This window comes from Indicator indicator, chromosome 18 (genome assembly GCF_027791375.1).
Source record: "Indicator indicator isolate 239-I01 chromosome 18, UM_Iind_1.1, whole genome shotgun sequence".
Classification (NCBI taxonomy): domain Eukaryota; kingdom Metazoa; phylum Chordata; class Aves; order Piciformes; family Indicatoridae; genus Indicator; species Indicator indicator.
The window spans coordinates 2,990,792-2,996,791 of NC_072027.1; positions in this window are offsets into that span (position 1 = coordinate 2,990,792).

Consider the following 6,000-nt stretch of genomic DNA (forward strand, 5'->3'; position numbering starts at 1 on the left):
GATGTGATACTACATAAGGGACACTGTATCAGTGATCAAAGTGCTTATGCTTTGCATTCTCTGACAACCTTTTCCACCTATAATAATTTCTGGGTTCTGTCCTCTTTAGGCAGGGCTATACATGAATTACTGAACTTCAAAAGCGGTCTGTATACCTTTTCTGTGTCAAAGATGAAGCCTTTAAAAGCAGGGACATCTCTTTAATTTCTGATCTGCCAATGTTTCTGAGCACGAGGCCTGTTCATTTCTCCAAAGAACTTCAGTAAGCAGCACAGCAGATCTGCAGGACTCCCTGCAGCTTTCTCCAGCTAGAAGGCATGTTTTGGTTGAGTGGACAGAGCCACTGGCCACCAGAAATAGCTACACCTTTCACTTTGCGTATTTGATTCTATCATTCCTGTTTAGAAATGCTGAAGATGGTTGCACACAGCTCTGCTAGGGCAGTGCCTGAGTACAAAGACGATTAAACTCTTCCAATGCAACAGGACATAAAATGACATTTGTTTCTTAATTACAACCGATGCTATTCTTGATAGAATGTCTACTTCATGTTTTATGGTTTAATAAACTGTGCAAAATATCTATCATCATTAGATGGCATGTTACAAAAGGATTTAGATAGAACTGGATTACAAATAATCTCTCTACAATGAGCTTTGGGTAAGTTTTATGGAGACTGAGAACAAAACTTCCATTAAACAAGGCACAGAATAACAACCTCCTGCCTAGACATGATTGATCTCTCATTGCTGGTCAGGCTGAAGACACCAAAATAGGCCAGTCACACTCTATCAGTTCTGTAGACTCCAGGCTTCTGGCCCTCTCTGGAAACATTCCATTCACTACAGAAGAGAATTAAGTTGTTTTTCTTTTTAAATCAAACCTACACAGGCTAGTAATCCATCAGGCAACTTCACAGCACACACACATCTGCATAATCCTCCTGAAGTTGCGTAACTCTCCAGCTGTCCTCATCAGAGGGATTTCATTCTGTGCCTGGCAGGTTTTGCAAGAAGGACATGTTCTGTGGAATATGCCTGGACCCATGTGCGTGATTCTGGGGAGGATTCTTAAAACTAATCAGGTTTTAATCTCTGTACCTTCCTTTTGTAAAACCTGCCTTTGCTGTGGTTGTGTCCAGACAGATACAGATGCAATAAGGAACAGCCATCAGCTCCTGTGAATCTAGAAGTGACTCCAGTTAGACATTTTAATAAGAGCCAAATATTCTTCTGAATTGTATCCAGCCTTAGAAATAGGCTTGAAATATTCTGCAGGAATGTCATATTTGTCATGTCAGCTGGCTTTAGTTAAATTAGTAATTTAGTATGATAGCAATCATGGGATTTCTCATATGTAGAAAGAGTGATAAAATGTATGTAGGATCTTTATAGTTTTCAGTATTGTAGCCATTTCCTAACAAAGTTAAGGCCCAAATTCTATTTAACAGAAGCTGATCACACGCTTCCAAAAATTTTTTCCCTAGTTATTGTAGTTCAGGGAGTAATTACAGACCACTCAGGTACTACCACTAGCAGCAATTCTTTTCTTAACCCCAGAGCCACGCTACAGGTAGTCTCTGAATAGTTTCTTAGATTCCTGACCCACTGAGTTAAGAAGAAACAGATCTAACTGTAATTTATGCTGGTTATTAAATACATCAAGAGCAAAAGTGGAAATGCAGCTGTAGCACAAACCATACACAAATCTGACCTTTTCCACATGGAAAAAGAATCTCTTCCTAGAGCGTTGCAAATACCATCTCCAGGCGCTCTTAAGTCATTACTCAAACATTATTTGCTGCTGGCTATGGTATGTATCAAGAAGATGAGCAATTCTGGTTTTGAGGGACAAGGGGAAAACAGTTGGGTTTTAGTGTATTCAAGGAATTGACAGCATTTCTTCCTCCAGCTGGCATTGTATCATAGCTAGTAGCTCCCATGTTCCATGAGAGGAGAGAGAAAAGCAAATGCTCCCTATGGCCATCTTTTCCAAGGTCCCTAAGACAAAGAGGTGTTTCATTCCTTTCCAGTTTTGTTTAGACATTTCCCTATCCCAATGTTACACCTGTCTTGCTTACTGCTGGTGTTCCACCCAGCTGCATCCTCTGCATGCCAATTTAGCACAGGCACTGGTAGAATATTGCACAAATTTGAACCTTCTGGTGAAACTGGTGTTCTATTTTTAATTCCAAGCAGGAGGGGGAAAATGAAACAATCTTCAAAAACATATACAAACCTAACAGAAACTAAAGGTTGGGCAATATCTGGCAAGCTGTTATAAATTCTGCCCTCCAACTGAAGGGAGGATTGAAGTGCAGCCTGAGCTACTGGTGACCAGTGTAGCTGCACAAACTGATATACCCATTCCTCTGATCTCTACTAAGACCTACACCAAACAGTTCCCAAAGCTCTCTGAGGCCATTAAATAACTAGATTTGAATTTTGCAGTTCAGCCTCTTACAACTTTAATATCATTACAACAATATCAGTGTAGAAGGGGATTAATGCACGGATTCCCTAAAGAAAAATGTGCCATTGGTGAGTGCAGTGAATTAAGAGCCATGATTATAAGTAATTATTTGAATCACTGTAATGCCAAGCAGATTCAGACAGGACCAGATCATATTGTACTGATTCCTGTTAAATACAGTAAATGACTCACTCTTTTGTAAACATCTTAGTGTTTACATAAACAAGGCGTGATAAACATGGTAAGAAAATCACTAGCAGGGAGTGAGGATAGAACTTGCCTACATTCATACAGCAGGTCAGCTGAAAAATCAAGAATAAGAGCACCAGTCTCCATAGACCATGTAATCATTACCTCAGAACATAATCTAACATCACCGTAATGAATCTGCACTACACTTGGATAAACATTTGCTCACTCTTACAAGGTTTGGTAATTTGGTACATCAGAACAGTGAAAGAACATGCAACTTACATTAAACATCTGTATTCAATCCTTTCTTAGATATTACTCCACATTAGATGTTGACAAAAGAGTGTTTTAAAAGATGCTAGAAATGACAAAGGGAGAAGATGCACATCATATGCTAAATCCTTACACACTGAGAAAAGCAAAAAAAAAAAAATAAAATTGATTCTTGGTTCAAGGTCAGCAATGTGCATGTCCTCACTCTAATAGGGCTAATTATGAAAAAGTTGGTCCCTGCTGCTATAATCATTAAATGCTGCTTACACAAACTGCCACTTATATAATAATGAAAAGATACTCTTTGCCTTACTTTTATATTTAAGTGATCCCCAAATACTACACTTTATGCAGCAGTTCTCCTGCATGTTGCATGCTATTTCTCTTCAAAACAAAAGAGAAATTGAACTCTGTGGGCCTGCACACAGGACCTTAGATCATGCTAACTTGACATGAGGTTTCAAGGCAAGGCTTATCTCCTCAGCACCATGCCCACCTCAGTTCCACAGACTTCTGAATCCACAGCTTCAGTCTTCTGCCTAGGAACTCTTTTGACCTGCTCGGTGATTAATATTTTTTCATTCCTGACATGACATTTTAAATTGTTTAAACTGAGGGACCAGAGAGATTGCTATTGTAACCAATCTGCAGATACTGAGACCTCTCACACGCTGCATGGCTGCTTGGAACATCACAGCAGCAGCAGTAATAGAAGGCTAGGTCATACCAATGAAAAAAAATCCTGCCTATTTATTTCAAAATATGGCATCAAGGGAAATTAAAATTGAGCTGAAAGTTCAGCAATCAATTTGGGCTTGAATACAGGATTGTTTGGAGGCTCATCCACTTCCTACTCTGCAAGCTGATCTTGCATCTGTCTTTTTTCTCTGTACACAGTTACAGCTACTGAGACACAGACACAGGTTACTGTGAGCAACAGCCTATGGTGTGCACTCCTCTCCAAAAGCACTGGAGGAAAGTGTTGAGTTTTTTTTAAATGAAGACATAGGAGCAGACATTTCTGACTGAGGCACAGCAGATGGCTGCCAGAAAATGGTAAAGGATTCAGGAAGATGAAGGGCGAGGCAGCCTGTGAGCTTTGGAAAAGAGACAAGAACCCAAGAGCAAACAAAGTGCTCTGTATACGTGGGGCAGAAGGCTCTGAGTGGCAAAAGCGTGCAGGAGTTTGCCTTTGTGCACTTCTCCTGGCATCCTTTTGGTCCTGCAGCAGCAAGCGTCCCGTTACAAATTCAATTCTAAACATAAGTGCTGGACATCAGCAGTAATTTAGCATTCCACATATGACAAGGAAATGTGTCTATAAGAGCTCTGCTCTGGCCTTTTTGGCCTTTTTTCAATACAACTGTAACTGGAGCTGTATTTCCTGGGAAAGGTAGCCTTATTCTGGTACAGCAGTTCTGCAAATGCTTTTCTTAATATTGAAAACAGTTAGCATTGGAAGGCTTTAGACAATTCCACAGGAAACCCATCTAGCTGTGGAGCTTAAGAACCATTTTATTAGCAGTACTAACAACCTTTAGAATAATAATAGGCAAAGTCAGTGTTTCCGTTCGTTTATGTTAGAAGGTGTTGATACAGATGCTTTCTGCTGCAGTATGTGTTATTGTAATGATCGCATTTCAGGAGGGTGGGAGAGGAATTTCTTCTGTAACTATCTAAGAATAATTTTTGAGATATCCTCAATACAGACATTTTTAGCTTCTCATTCTGAACTGCTCTGCAACTGCTTATCTGAAGCCTCCAAATAGAATGTAACGAGATGCAGTGGCACAGGACCGCACATCACAAAGTGTATGATGTGATTATGGCTGGGGTTCAGTGTGCTGTGGTTAGAATGTGTCCCCTTCTGGAGATGGTTTTGGCATTCATTTCTAGGAGTTCATAACATCTACATAGGGAGCTGGATTTTCAGCATAGATCAGCTCCTGTTTCAGAGTCTCAGTGGAATAGCTATGTTGTATGGTGAGTCCAGCACCCTGGCATTCTCAGCCTTCTCCAAGGCAATGGCAAGCTGCTTCTCATCAAAATACAACACATCCATGCACTGCTGACTGAGTATAGCCCTCAAACAATCCCTCCCAGTAAAAAGACCCATTCAAAGGGTTTGATCATATGAAAAGCAGTTGTTTCCTCTCTAATCCACTTAAATATCTAAGGTGATTGTCTCAAAATTAAGAAGAAATGCTATGACTACAAAATACAAGAACAGCTCTCTGAGCTATTTATTAAACAAGTCCCAAACTTAACAAACACCAGATAAAAAGTTATTGCAGAGGGGAAATATTTACCACTTAGGAAAATAAAAGACATGAGGTTTCATGGTCTTCCTCATGGACCACAAAGTCTCCTCAGTATTCACTATTCCATTTAAGATAACATCCCTTTTGGCACACACAAATAAAAAACACTTTCTATACATCTTCTCAATGTCATTTAGTAGCTGAAACTGTATCGTGGGCAATTGGCTCTTTGAAGGTAGTCAGTGTGTGCTGCGTTGATCCTTTTCAAAAGCCAACACCTTGCATGAAATAGATTAAAGGCAGCTCAACATGTGCCTGCTTTAGTATATTAAGTAGAGGAGGTTCTCCTCTAGCTCAAGGAAGATACACACGTGGTTAAAGGATATGAATAGCTGTTCAACCAAGAGCTGGTTCTTAAATCTCTGTATTGGGCAGACTGCAATACTTACAGAAACAATCTGTTCATAGAGTCTCTACTGTTTGTTGGAAGCTCTAGTTGTAAAAATTATTCTACTGGGGAGGCTGTAAGATGTCCTCTATAATACAGAACATGCCATGTTACAATCCCAAATCCTCTGTTCCTTATTAAAAGCAAGCAGAATATTACCTTCTCCCAAATTTTCTCATCTGTTAGTGTCTGCTCAAGGCCTCCAGAACATGATCATGAAGATGATTTACATTTCTGCATTAGAAGAAAGGAAGATCCAGGTGAGGATTTGCTAAAAACATGCACACAGTCTTGAGACTGATTTTCTTTCTGGTTGCATTTCATCTGTGCTTTTTCCCTTCTGCAGTAAGACAT